Consider the following 13,064-nt stretch of genomic DNA (forward strand, 5'->3'; position numbering starts at 1 on the left):
ATTGGAGATTCAGGCTTGGAGTGGGAAAAGACCAGGAGTTTTCTAGAGATGATGAATCTCGTGTGAAAAATGCTCTCTCTCTTTTTTTTCTTTCCAACACCCTCATTTGATTTCCATTTGCTTAAAAAAGTTAGGGAATTTAGAAGCTTCTTACCAATGACTCTTCTCTGTGAATTCCAAATTCTTCTCACTTAACCATGTACCTATGGTAATATTCTAAGCATGTATAGCCGGGATGACTCACCTATTGGTTATATGACCATCCTGTGGGATGCTGAGTGAGGTACAATGGGGGTTATATAATGGTAGCCTTATATTAGTCAGTTTTCCATTGCTAGAACAAAATACCTGAGGCCATGAAATTTATAAAGCAAAGAGATTGATTTAGCTTATAGTTTCAGAGGCTGAAAGCCCCTGATCCAGCAGCCCCATTTGTTTGGCCTCTGGTAGGGCCCTCATCGTGGATGGCATCACAATGGCAGGAACATGCAGAAGAGATCACAAGGTGAGCCGGGAAGCCAAAGAGTAGAAAGGGGATGATCTTGCTCTTTTATAACAACCCACTTTCCTGGGAACCAACTCACTCCTAAAGACATATACTAATCTTTTCTGAGGGTAGCATTCCAATGGCCCAATTCTCTTGAACTAAACCCCACCTCTTAAGAGTTCTACTACCTTGCAGCATTGCCAACCTGGGACCAAGCTTTCAACACATGAACCATTAAGGGCATATTTAGACCATATCCAAACCATAGCTGGCCTTCTCAGAGGTTTTCTGCAGGCATGAAAAAACTGGGGTAGCTATCATCTTTAGGAAGAGGTACTAATATCCCTCTCTTCCCCATAATACTGGTATTTTAAAATTTTCTCAGGCACACAGGCTGAACTCCATATTTCATCTATTAGGAATATATGTGGATAATTAAGTTCTACACTGAAAATATGAATACCCTGGAAAATGGATCTTAGAAAGAATGCTTTCAATTCTCTCACTTTCTAATGCCTTGCAGAAATCGGCCACACTGAAAGATGGAACTTTGGTGGGAGGAGGAGGGGTTTGGTGAGAGGAGAGCAGGCCTGGTTAAGGTCCTGGGTGCAGCTGCTAGGGAGACCAGGACAACCAAAGGGAGAGTTGGACAACTCTTGTGTGTGTCTACGTTAAAAAAAGCACAATCCGCCCCCCCCCCCCAATGTAGGTTGCAGTGGTCTCTAGACAAGGTACAAAGTAAGCAGGGGGAGAAAAAAAGTATTGCTTTGCTCTCTCCAAGGCCACTCAACTGACTGGGCCAGACGGGTCTGGGATCCTGCTCTTGTTCTTGGCAGACTTTTTCTCTATCATCCTGAGTCAGAAAAAACAGATGGGCACTGGGTCCATGCGGGATCATTGTAATTAGTGTAAAGAACTAAGGGCACTTAGACTAGTCACAGTTTGTTTATTTTAGGTTTGTGTAGGGTGGAAATATCTGGATTGTTGCTGTAACTTTTTTACTGGGAGTTATAATTATCCCATGCCAGATTGTTATTTTAATTTATTATTTGTCATTAGAATTGAAAGACATTTGCAAGTCCACAAGCCATGGTCACCTCTTACATTTTCTTGAATGGGTAAATAGATGCCTAGTTCAAGAATTAAGGAAGTTTACAAAGTCCTTGCCATTTAAATGGGATTCCTTGAGGAAGCAGGCTGAGAGTCTTGAGTCCTGCCTGTGTGTTTAAGGTAGTAGTGACTAAAGTTCTCAGTTATGGTGGAAGAGGGTCTTTCAGATTAATGAGAGTTATTTCAACCCTTTGGAGGGAATTTTTAACCCTTTGGAGGGAATTCAATTTTTAACCCTTTGGAGAGAATTCAAATTCCTTTTGGAGGAGGTTCATCATGAACCAAGAAGGATCAAGAACCTCTACTAACATCCTGCTCAGGGTGAACTTCCAGGAATGGCTGCAAATGTTGAGCCTTGAAGAGGGCTTCAAAGTCTGGAAAGTAATTTTCTAGCTTCCCCAAGCTATTTTTGTGTGTAAGAACTCAGGACTGAAGGCTATTGTTAACCCCAAATTGCGATGGTTAGCAGAAAGACCTAATGGAAGGAGTGTTACAGATCTCATCCGGAAGACCCAGCAGGCTCTGTCCTCACTTGCTTCATGAGCATGGACAAGTCTGTGTGCTCTCGGCTTTCTCATCTGTACATGTGGATGGTTCTTGATTCTTATACTTCTCTCCCACGTCCTGTGTGGGTTATGAAATTTGGGTTTCCCTTGCGTGAAATGTGCTGGCTGAAAAATATGGTGAAAAAAAATCACAGGACACAGAAATAATTTTGAAAAGAGAGAGTGGGATAGCTCTGTGACCTTAGGGGTCCTGCTTCCACACTGGAAGGAGAGTGAGAGAGAGCCTGCCTATTCTTTATCTATGCAAGGGGGCTTCAAAAGGATTTCGATGGAATGTTCTTTTGCCAAATAAGGAAGGAGAGGGGCTGTTCAAGCCTAATGGGTAATGCCCAAGTCTGGAGCTATGAGAGCTGTCCTACTGGTAGAGCGAGGGCAGAGATCTCACATCTTGGGCTGTCTACATATGGGAATGTCGGGATCTTTCCCAAGGGGGGATCTAAGTTCTCGTGACTCAGTAATAAGTAAAAGCCACTCCAGTAGCGTCTAGGGTGGTGCTGCGTGGTGGCGTCATGGTGATTGCTACACTGCAGCCTTACTATGACAATAGTGATAAGGTATGTAACATTGATTGCACAGTGTCTGGCATGTAGCATTCAACAAATATGGGCCCACTCACCACCCTTCCCTCTCTGTCCCTATGTGAGGCAGCACAGAGTGAAAGGGAGAGTTTGCAGTTCATGAATTTGAGAACTGCATCATGGATTCAAACTGCTGAACGTTTTAAAACAAATTTTTAATGAAGCAGTGAAGCAAATCACACATATAATTCAAAGAATTGTCATCAAGTATTCAGATCTGTTCAGTCAACACCTAGATGAAGAAATGACCAGTATCCCAAAGGGCCTACCCCACACCTTGCAAATGTGGCACTAACTTCTAACAAGATAATTTTGTCTGGTTTTGAGTTTAAATAGGATCACTCAGAATATGCTCATTTGTGTTTGAGTCCCTTGGCTGAAAGTTATACTTTTGACTTTGACCTGGTTGGTTGCAGGTAGTGATAATTTGTTTTGAATCATGGGGTTTTTTAAGCTGGTAGAAATCAGAGAGTTTTTCTTATCTACTCCTCCAGTTTTTCAGGACAGAGAAGCAAATGACCCACATTTTCAAAGTTAGATAATAGAAGGGAGGTGATTAGATTCCAAGTATCCCAGTGTTTAGCCCACGGCTCCTTCTTTTTTTTTTTTTTTTTTAAAGAGAGAGAGGGGGGGGGGGAGGAGAGAGAGAGAGAGAGAGAAAGAGAGAGAGAATTTTTTAATATTTATTTTTTAGTTTTCGGTGGACACGACATCTTTATTTTATTATTATGTGGTGCTGAGGATTGAACCCAGCGCCCCGGGCATGCCAGACGAGTGTGTTACCGCTTGAGCCACATCCCTAGCCCCCACGCTCCTTCTTGAACTATCTAAAATAGTGGCCTACAAGGTTCAAGTGCACAGCTCAATATTTACTTTCCCATTCTCCATCAGGATATAAGGGGGAAAAACATGCATGAAGACCAACATGAGCGTGTGTGGATATGTGTAGATCCTAGACTGGATGATCCTGTTGTCATCTTTGGATTGGATCCTCTCCTTTACATGAGAATGTCAAGACTAATCTCTATTCTCAAGTTGGAAATCAGCTGTATACCTTTGAGTGTTAGTGCCACAATCATTTCCACCCACACCTTCCCATATTGATAAGATGCTATCCTCATTTTTAAAACTTTCAGTAGAGAGTCTATAATTTCTACTACTTTTTGATTCATGAATTGAATCAGCCATTTAATTCAGTTTAAGATTAATTTACTTTTATTTAGGCCTAAATGTCCTTTTCAAGGCTATACATCTGTGTATTTGTAGCATCATGTATTACATAGGTCCTACAACTTAGTATCATTCAGGATGCCCTTAATTTGATGAATTCTCTGGAGATATCCTCTTCTTAATGCAGACACCCAAGTATTCCATGATGCCTGCTGTCCTACAATTATAGTTGTTCTGTTAGGTTTGAGCCGTGCTTCAAGGACTGTGTTAAAATGCGTATGTGTCGCCATGTTTTTTTTGTATGTATCATCAGTATGCTTTGCTGCTGTAACCCAGAGAGAATGGATCCATTTGGTTGGGATGGAAATGGAAGGGAGAATCTGGTTGGAAGCTGCAATGTGATGGAGGACAGCTTTTCCTGAGTGACAGGGTAGACTAGACAGTGTCTCATGTAATACAAAATCCTATCAAAAATCAGGTTCCCGGGCTGGGGTTGTGGCTCAGTAGTAGAGCACTTGCCTAGCATGAGTGAGGCACTGGGTTTGATCCTCAGCACCACATAAAAATAAATAAATGAAATCAAGGTATTGTGTCCATCTATAATCAAAAAAAAAAAAAAATGAAACCCCCCAATTTCCCTTTTTCAATCATTCTCTTTCCTTATCAGAGGAAAGACATATGAACCCTTGTGTTTGTAGAAGGGGTGATGGTGGAAAGAAAATACAAGTGAACCTTAATTCTTCCTCATTATTAGTGGTTAAAAACCCAGATTCTGGAGTTTGAATTTTGGTTCTTCCATTTAATCAGGGTAACCTTGGGTAAGTTATCTAATTCTGGGTGCCTCAGTTTCCTTACCGACAAATTCTCATAGGATTGTTATGAGGATTGAATAAGTTTCTTTATGTGAAGAAATAGTGTAATAGTACACAGCTTGTAGTAAGTGCACTGTCATTATCATGACAATTATGCCATCCAAATCACAAAAGGGGCAGAGGAAAGAAATAATCCCTATTAGGCTCTAACTATATAATTTGATTTACTTGACTACATGCTAATGTGAAATTGTCACTTGTGTTTTTCTTTAGGCCTAGTAGGTTAGAAGTAGGCCTTCCAGAATAATAATTTTCCTGGAGCAAAATATTAGGGAAACCCTTGGAATTAGTTACCATGGAATTTTTGTTAGTTATGACCTTTCTTTATTTGCATGTTTTATTCAAGAGTCACTTAGTAGCTGTGTGTGTGCCCTTGGGCAAGTTATTTTACCCTTCTGAATCTCAGTTCCCTCGTTTGCAAAATGGGGGACTTATCCAAATAACATCATGTAGATGCCCGTTGGGATGGAGAACCCACCTGAAGCAATATGTACCTTGAAGGATTATTGGGAATAAGCAAAATGATACTTGCCAAGCATTTAATTTAGTTCCAGGCAAGGAGAAGGTGCTTTCTAGGTGTTAGTTCCTCTAGTAAATTCTGAATTCCTTTATGCATATGATGGTGTTACTTGGATATGTGCTAATTGGTCTTCTCAGCTCCTGGGATTTAGGTTGTTTGATATCTTTGGGTTACTTTCAAGTATATAATTGCACACACCACTCAGTTATTAAGTATTTATTAAGCTTATCCTAATAACATAGGCTTGTTTCAGCACATATTTTTCCGGATGATGTTGAAGATATAAATGTGTAAATGTGTTTAAGTACATCTGTGAATGTATGCAAACATATGTTCTAGGTTTGGAGGACAGTTCCAGCCTTTGCATATTGCACTCTATTGTTAATCCTGGTGGGTGAAACCAGTCTTACCACGTGTGAATTACTGCTTTATCAAGTGATACCTTAATGCTACCAATCTACTAATTAGCTCAAATCATGCTGGGTTCCTCTTGTACTTGGTAGATTGGGCTGGGAAATAAGAGGTTATTGAGATGGCAACCAAGACGGTGGAAATAGCCCTTGAAGAAATAGGAAGTAAAATACATAACCTTGTCTTTCCATATCTGTGGGGGATTAGTTCCAGAATCCTCCTGGATACTAAAATCTGTGGATTCTCAAGTCCCTTATATAAAATGAAATAGTATGAACATCCTCCTGTATACTTAAATCATCTCCAGATTATTTTATAATATCTTTATTTTATTTATTTTTATGTGGTGCTGAGGATCAAACCCAGCGCCTTGTGGATGCTAGGCAAGCGCTCTACCACTGAGCCACAACCTCAGCCCTCAGATTACTTATAATACCAAACGCAATGTAAATGCTATGTGAATAGTCATTATACGGTATTGTTTAGGGAATAATGATGAGGAAAAAAGTTTGCTTATGTTCAATACAGATGCAGCTTTTTCTCCCCAAATATTTTCTATCTGTAGGTGGTTTGAATCGCTGTATCTGGAACCTCTGGCCATAAAGGGCTGACTGTATACTCCTACATGTACACCCACCCATAATAGTTACATAACTGCTTAGAAGAAAGAACTCTCAGATATTACATTCCAACTGGAATCTATTTTATGATATTTGGACAAGTCTAACTACAGTCCTAGGTTTTACATCCCTACCTAAAATTTAGGATAAAGTTGGAGCTGTGAGGATGAATTGGTAAAATACGTGGAGTACTTAGTGCAAGGGATAAGTTTGTAAAGCTCAGAGCCAGTTTAAAAAATTACTGTAAGTATGCACTGGAGGCCAGAAACACCAAATTTGGATTTTCAGATGTAGCCTAAGAATTATCAAACCAACAGTAGACTTATCTGATAAAACTAGAAAAAAAAAACAACATTATTACCTCAGGCAGTGAATAGCACATCACACGCTGCCTAGGTTTGTTTACCCCAAATCGATAACACTGGGCCTAGTTCATGGGCTTCTGCCAATGCCAGCTGCAGTCCTGGGAGGGAAACAGAAAGAGTTGCCTGAAGAAGGGTTAATGGGATTAATGAAATGGGTTCATCACCAAGACAAGTTAAATAATTTAGTCACCTCTTTCAGTGAACCCTCAGGTTCTGTGTGCCCAGCAAGCTCTTCTGCCAGGCTCCTCTATCTAGGAAATATCCAAGGCTATTTTCAGGGTTGGGGAACTCAGAGGCCTTTTCTGTTTCCTGGGTCTGTACCCCTGGACACTGGTTAACCCCGGGCACACTGCATCCGATTTTGTGTACTTCTGAGCTGGATCTGGTTCTAATTTACCTATTGCTGCTTAACAAATTACCCCACACTTAGTGGCTTCCAACACTGAACCCATGTTCATAGTGTCACAGTTTTTGTGAGTTAGGAGTCTACAGACAGCCAAACTGGTCTTCTACTCCTTTAACCAATGCATGATCTAGGCTGTGTTTTCATCTAGAGGCTTCGAGTCCTCCTCTGAATTTACTGGCTGTTGGCAGAATTCAGTTTCCTGTGGCTGTAGAGCTGAGCCCTGTGCAGGCTGCCTGCTGCTCCCCTGCACATAGCCCTCTCCACAGTCAGGCAGTTTAACTTTGTCATGGCCAGTGGTAGGTGTTTGCTGCTGCTTACTCTCTGGCTTTTTTAAAGGCTTACCTGATTGGTATAATCTCCCCAATTTAAAACCAACTGAATAGGGAATTTAATTGCATTTGCAGAATCCCTTCACAGAAATATCTAGAAGTTGCATATACCAGGGAGTGAGAATCTTGGTACCATCTTAGAAATCTTCCCATAGTAACTCCTTTTTTTCCTGAGAACTATTCTGTGACCGGTTGCCATGTGGGTGACATTCTTAGCCTTATATGAATGGGTTCCAGATGGTTCATAACGTGACCTGTCCCTGAAGGGGTAGAGGATGACTACAGGTCTTCATTTTCTAGGATCATCCTTATTTCTCCTTACATTTCTATAAACTCTCATTTAAAACTCTTTGGTTCTCTTTGCATATGAGCACTTAACTTTTAAGTTTTATAGTTTGGACAGCTGAAGAAATCCTTTCAGGGTTATTTTGTACTCAAAAGTAGCAATTTACTAACAAATGGTGGCCCAGAGTGCACTGATATCCTCTGTCAAATGGGCCTCTTCGTTCCCAGCACTATTTCATTCATCAGGAAAACCTAGTATGTCTTCAGAAGCTGCCCTGAATTCTTTAAGTAAACAGATGAAGTTCAGTTTGTGGTCCCTTTCAATCTCCCTCCAAAATCCACTCGATAAGAGCAATTTCTTATGTAGGAATATTGTCTTTTGAATCAGGTGACTACCCTGCCTACTTGCTTTTTATTCTTGGGCAAGTTTCTTTATTTCTCTGGCTGTGTTGCATGGCTCTAAAGTGAGAGTAATAATGACAATGTCATTGTATTATTGTAAGAATTAAATGAAATAATATGCATAAGTGATTTAATTGATCCAATAAGTGACCACCTTTATGACTGGCTCCATTGTATAATGGGCTGTCAGAGTCGAAAGTCTGATAATGTTTTCTGTTTTGTTGTCAGTGACTCTTCAGAGGTAATTTTGTTGAAGTTAGATTTTTTTTTTTTGAGACAGTTCCCAAAGATTTTACTTATCCTCCATTTCCTATCATATACAGATATGTCCACTCTGTTCCTGTCCTATTATTAAGGTGAGAATCTTGAATTGTGTGACTTGTTCAGGGACATGTGAGCTGAGCTTTCCTGATCTTTGGGGGATGAGAACAGAGGGTGCCTACTTCCCTAGTCAAGTGTGGCGGGCAGAAAAATTACCCCAGCAAAGATATATTCAAGAAGTTAGATTAGATCTTGACAGGATCTAATCTAATCTTCCTCTGAAGGATGATAGGCATGTGGCTAAATCAATAACATATTTTTTTCTGATATTGAGGTCATCTTTCTCTAGAGGGATAGACATTGTTGGTTGATAAAATTAATTCCTGGGGTTTCTTTGGTCCTTATATCTAGCTTTGAGGGTCCTTTCTAAAGAATACTAAGATTCATGTTCCAGATGGTCAGGCAGAATTTCTAGGTTACAGGAGAGGACTGCTTCTCATTTCTTCAGTAGGAAAAGGACTGATTTCCTTAAAGATTTCTGGATAAGCTACAGTTGCTCTGTATGTTGTCTGAATTTGCCTATTGTCTTCAATACTTTAAGTAAGTGAATGCAAATAATTCATCACTCCCCAGTAATCAAAAAGATACTTTTTTTCTTTCCTTTTTGTATGTGAAGAAACTCAGATGATTCTGTGTCTTAGTTCTTTCTTATGATATGTCTTAAAGAAAGAAAGGAACAACAGACAGAATTGTTGCTCACAAACTAATGAACTTCAGGGACTTCATATAATGCCTGTTCATGAGCACGTTAGTGGTAGAGGTCACTGTGATAGCATTTGCTGTATAATTTGGAGAAACACTGTTATGGCTTGGATCTAGAATGTTCCCCAAAGTCTCATACGTTCAGAGGTGGGACTTTGGGGAAGTGATTGGATCATGAGGCTCTGACCTCATCAGTGGATTAATCCATTGATGGATGAATGCACTGCTGACAGGTAGGACCTAGTTTGGGGTGTGCCTTGGAAGGGGTCACCTTCTCCTTTGTGCGCTCTCTCTCTCTCTCTCTCCTTCCCAGATGTCATGAGCTGAACAGCTTTCCTCCATCACCCCCTTCCACCCTGATGTTCTGCCTGTCTTCAGGCCCAAGACAGTGGAGCCAGGCCATGGAACTGAATTCTCTGAAACTGAAGCCAAAATAAATCTTTCTTCCTCTAAGTTGTTCTTGCCAAGTATTGTGGTCACAGTGACAAAAAGCTGAGTAACACAAGCACAAATTTTTTCCAGCCAAACAATGCATAGGCTGGAAGGCACACCTGGGCCTTTACCCTTGGGTTTTGGGGAGGAATCAACAGTTTCCCCTCCACCACTTCTCAGGTGGAGTTGATTAGTGGACGTGTCTCTAAGAGATAATTTATATTTTGGGGGTCCTTAAACTCCCCCAGGTTTGAGGATTCACTAAGGGAATGTACGGGACTCAGTATAATCATTTATTACAGTGAAAGAATAGAAGTCAAAATTAGAAAAGGGAAAATATGCAGGGGTGAGGTCCTGGGTGACCAAGCATTAGCTTCCGATAGCTATCTCCTGGTGAAGTCTCAGAGATACAACTTAATGCTCTAACAACAAATTGTGACAACACATGTGAGAGACTCCACATCCAGGGATTTAACTGGGTGCTGGACATGTAGGTAGCCTCTGCTTGATACATGCCAAAATTCCAGAATCCAGAAGGAGAACAGATGTTCAGCATAAATCATGCTGTTTGTACAAACAATTCAGTACTAAGGCATCACTCTTATCAGTACTGGAAAGGGTGGGACACTTCTTGAAATACAAGTTCCTAGACATCAGCCAAGGACCAGTTTTATAAGTAGGCCATCCAAAGGTGAGCCGTCAGGCCAGCAATGCGAACTTTTTCGAAGCAGTAATCTCTAGACTTCCACTTCCAGACAACTATGTTCTATAGTGTAGTAGTAGTTCTATTGTTTTGTTCCCTTGACAGAATTCACAAATGCTGTCAGGATCAGGCACTTAAGAAGACTGACTTCTTAACAATTTCTCCTACTGGCTCCCTACTTGGGGGCCTCTCTGTTCAGACAGGTGGGCTTTCCATTTGCATTGATCTGAGTTCTGGCTTGAGTGTTATGTAATCAGGCCCGTGGCTCTAGTCTCATTAACACAGTGGGTAAAGGTGAGCCTCCTGTGAATTATCATCAGACATGGTTCTTATTCCACAAGAGTAAGGAGATCACTCGCTAGTGATTAGTTTAGAAGTATACTCTTTAATGTTTATAAAGAGCCCAAAGTTTTTCATTTTAGACCAGTGCTACCCAATGGAACTTGTAGTCAATGATGGAAATGTTCACACTGTGTTGTCCAATATGATCGCCTCTAGCCAAGGTGGCTATTGACATTTGGCATTCAGCTAGTGTGATCAAGGAACTGAATTTTTGACTTTGTAAATTTAATTAATTTAAAATTATTTTTAAATAGTAGCCACATATGGCTGGCTTGTGGCTGCTCTATTGGACAGTAAAATTCTAGATTGTCAATTTTGTGATAGGAAGGATAACGTGATCACTGAGATGAAAGTATCACCTAAAGTGTTCCTCCACAAAATTTCCTGTATTTCCTCAAGTCTTGCCTCATTCCTTTGGGCTCCAACTACTTCTTTACCCATGCTCTAGTCACTATTTGCAGCCTCCACATTCAGTGTGAGGATATTGTCCTGAGTCTTTTCATGGCCTGACCCTAAGCTATTAAGTATTTAGAGAGACAGGAGGTTTTTTTAAATGATGTATTGTACTTCAGTATTACAGACCAGATGGGGCATTTGGAACTTTCAATTATAGACTATCTGGTAAAACAAATCTCTTTTTATAAAGAAATCTTCAGAACCAGATTAATTTTAATAGTAGTCACACTTCATAAAAATATATGTTATTACAGATGTAGGTTAGCCTCTCCGGGAAGCGGACTCTGAGATGGATTTGGTATGAGTGGTTTATTGGGCGGTGCTCTTGGGAACTATGCTTATAAGGAATTGTGCAAAACATGAATGGGGAAAAGGGCTGGGGAACGGTGACAAAGAGGCTGTAAATCCATGTGTGTGCTGAGGCTGGGATGCCTTGGCACAACTGTCCTGCATGGAGACCAGAGGGCCTAGTTGGTACATTTTCATATCAACCAGTCACTGGATCTTGGCTGCCCTGGGGAGACTATGAATTTGGAGATTATCATCACTAAGGGCAAGAGCAATTCCTGCAGAGAGACAAAGCTGTGAGCTCTTAGCAGACCATACTCCTGGCAGCTGGGGAAAGAGCACCTTGACTGTAACACAGTGTCCACTACAAGAAGATTTAGTTTTCAAGTGGAAGGGAAACCTGCCTTCTTTCCTTATGCTTTGCGTTTGCAGAAGGCACAACAATAGAGTGGAGAGAAACAGAGCTTTGGAGTTGGTACAAGTCCCGTGCTCTGTGGCCTTGGGCAGGTTACTTGTTTTCAATTTCATCCACTAGAAATTGAGGCTAATGTTGCCTATTTGTAAGGATTCCTGTGGAAATGTAGTGGCATGAAGTGTGGAGAGCATTTAGCACAAGGCCTGATGTTTGGGAAGCATTCAGTAAACAGTTGCTATTGTTATGGTTCTGGGGAATTTTAGCAGACATAACCCCTTAAGCATTTCCCACTTGGGGCACTGTGGAGTTTAGTTGGCAGCTCTTGGCCACAGAGGTTGAAATGAATTCTGTTCTCTACTCAATCTGGAGTCGTTTATAAACTGCCCTTTCACTTCCCCTAGCCTTCCTATTTTCTCAGGCCAAAGGGCTCAGAAGGGGGTAAATTAAATGGGAAAATCCAGCAATAAAAACAAGGGTTGCTTGCTGCTAATCCGGGATTCAGGGAGCAGCAGAGAAGCTACTCAGGGATCCCTTGATTCCAGGAAATTACAAGAGGGTTGCTCATTTAAGTTTAGATTAATGATGTAACCCTTAGAGAGTTTTTTTTGAAATGCTTTCTCTGCAGATACACTCCCCTCAGTTCATCATCACATTTCTGCAATCTTGATTTGTATGCACCATAAACATAACCCTTTGCCACTTTCAAGCACTCTACAAATATTAATTAATCCATTTCATAAAAGAAGAGTTTTGGGGTTCAGTTTTGGCAGCCTGACTTTTAAGTCTCAATGATGTGTCACAGAGCCAAGGGATCCACTTTATTAATTTCATTGATTCATCTTTTTCAAGTTGGACTTCCAGATGAAGGAAGAAATAGCTGTCAAACCCAGCCTACTTCAGCTGACCACAGGTGGGAGCGTCTTGCCCTTGCTTTTGTAATATTTTTAGGCTTCTTATCTGTTAATCTCAAAAGAGATGGGGTGGCGGTGGAAAGCAGGGTGTCTTAGACTTGACTTCGTATACCAGTAGCTTTCTTTTCCCCACTCCAGTATTGGGGATTGCTCAGGGACATTTAACCACCCAGCTACAGTTGTAGGCCTTTAAAAATTTTATTTTGAGACAGGGTCTCACTAAGTTGCCCAGGCTGACCTCAAACTCGTGATCCTTCCAATAGCTGGGATGAGAATTGTGCACCACCACGCTTGGCTACCAGCAGATTTTTAAAAATGAGACATAGAAAAGCCACTACTATCTTTTGTCACCATCATTTTATTAAAAGGAAGG

The sequence above is a fragment of the Callospermophilus lateralis genome, chromosome 17, assembly GCF_048772815.1.
Source record: "Callospermophilus lateralis isolate mCalLat2 chromosome 17, mCalLat2.hap1, whole genome shotgun sequence".
NCBI classification, from domain to species: domain Eukaryota; kingdom Metazoa; phylum Chordata; class Mammalia; order Rodentia; family Sciuridae; genus Callospermophilus; species Callospermophilus lateralis.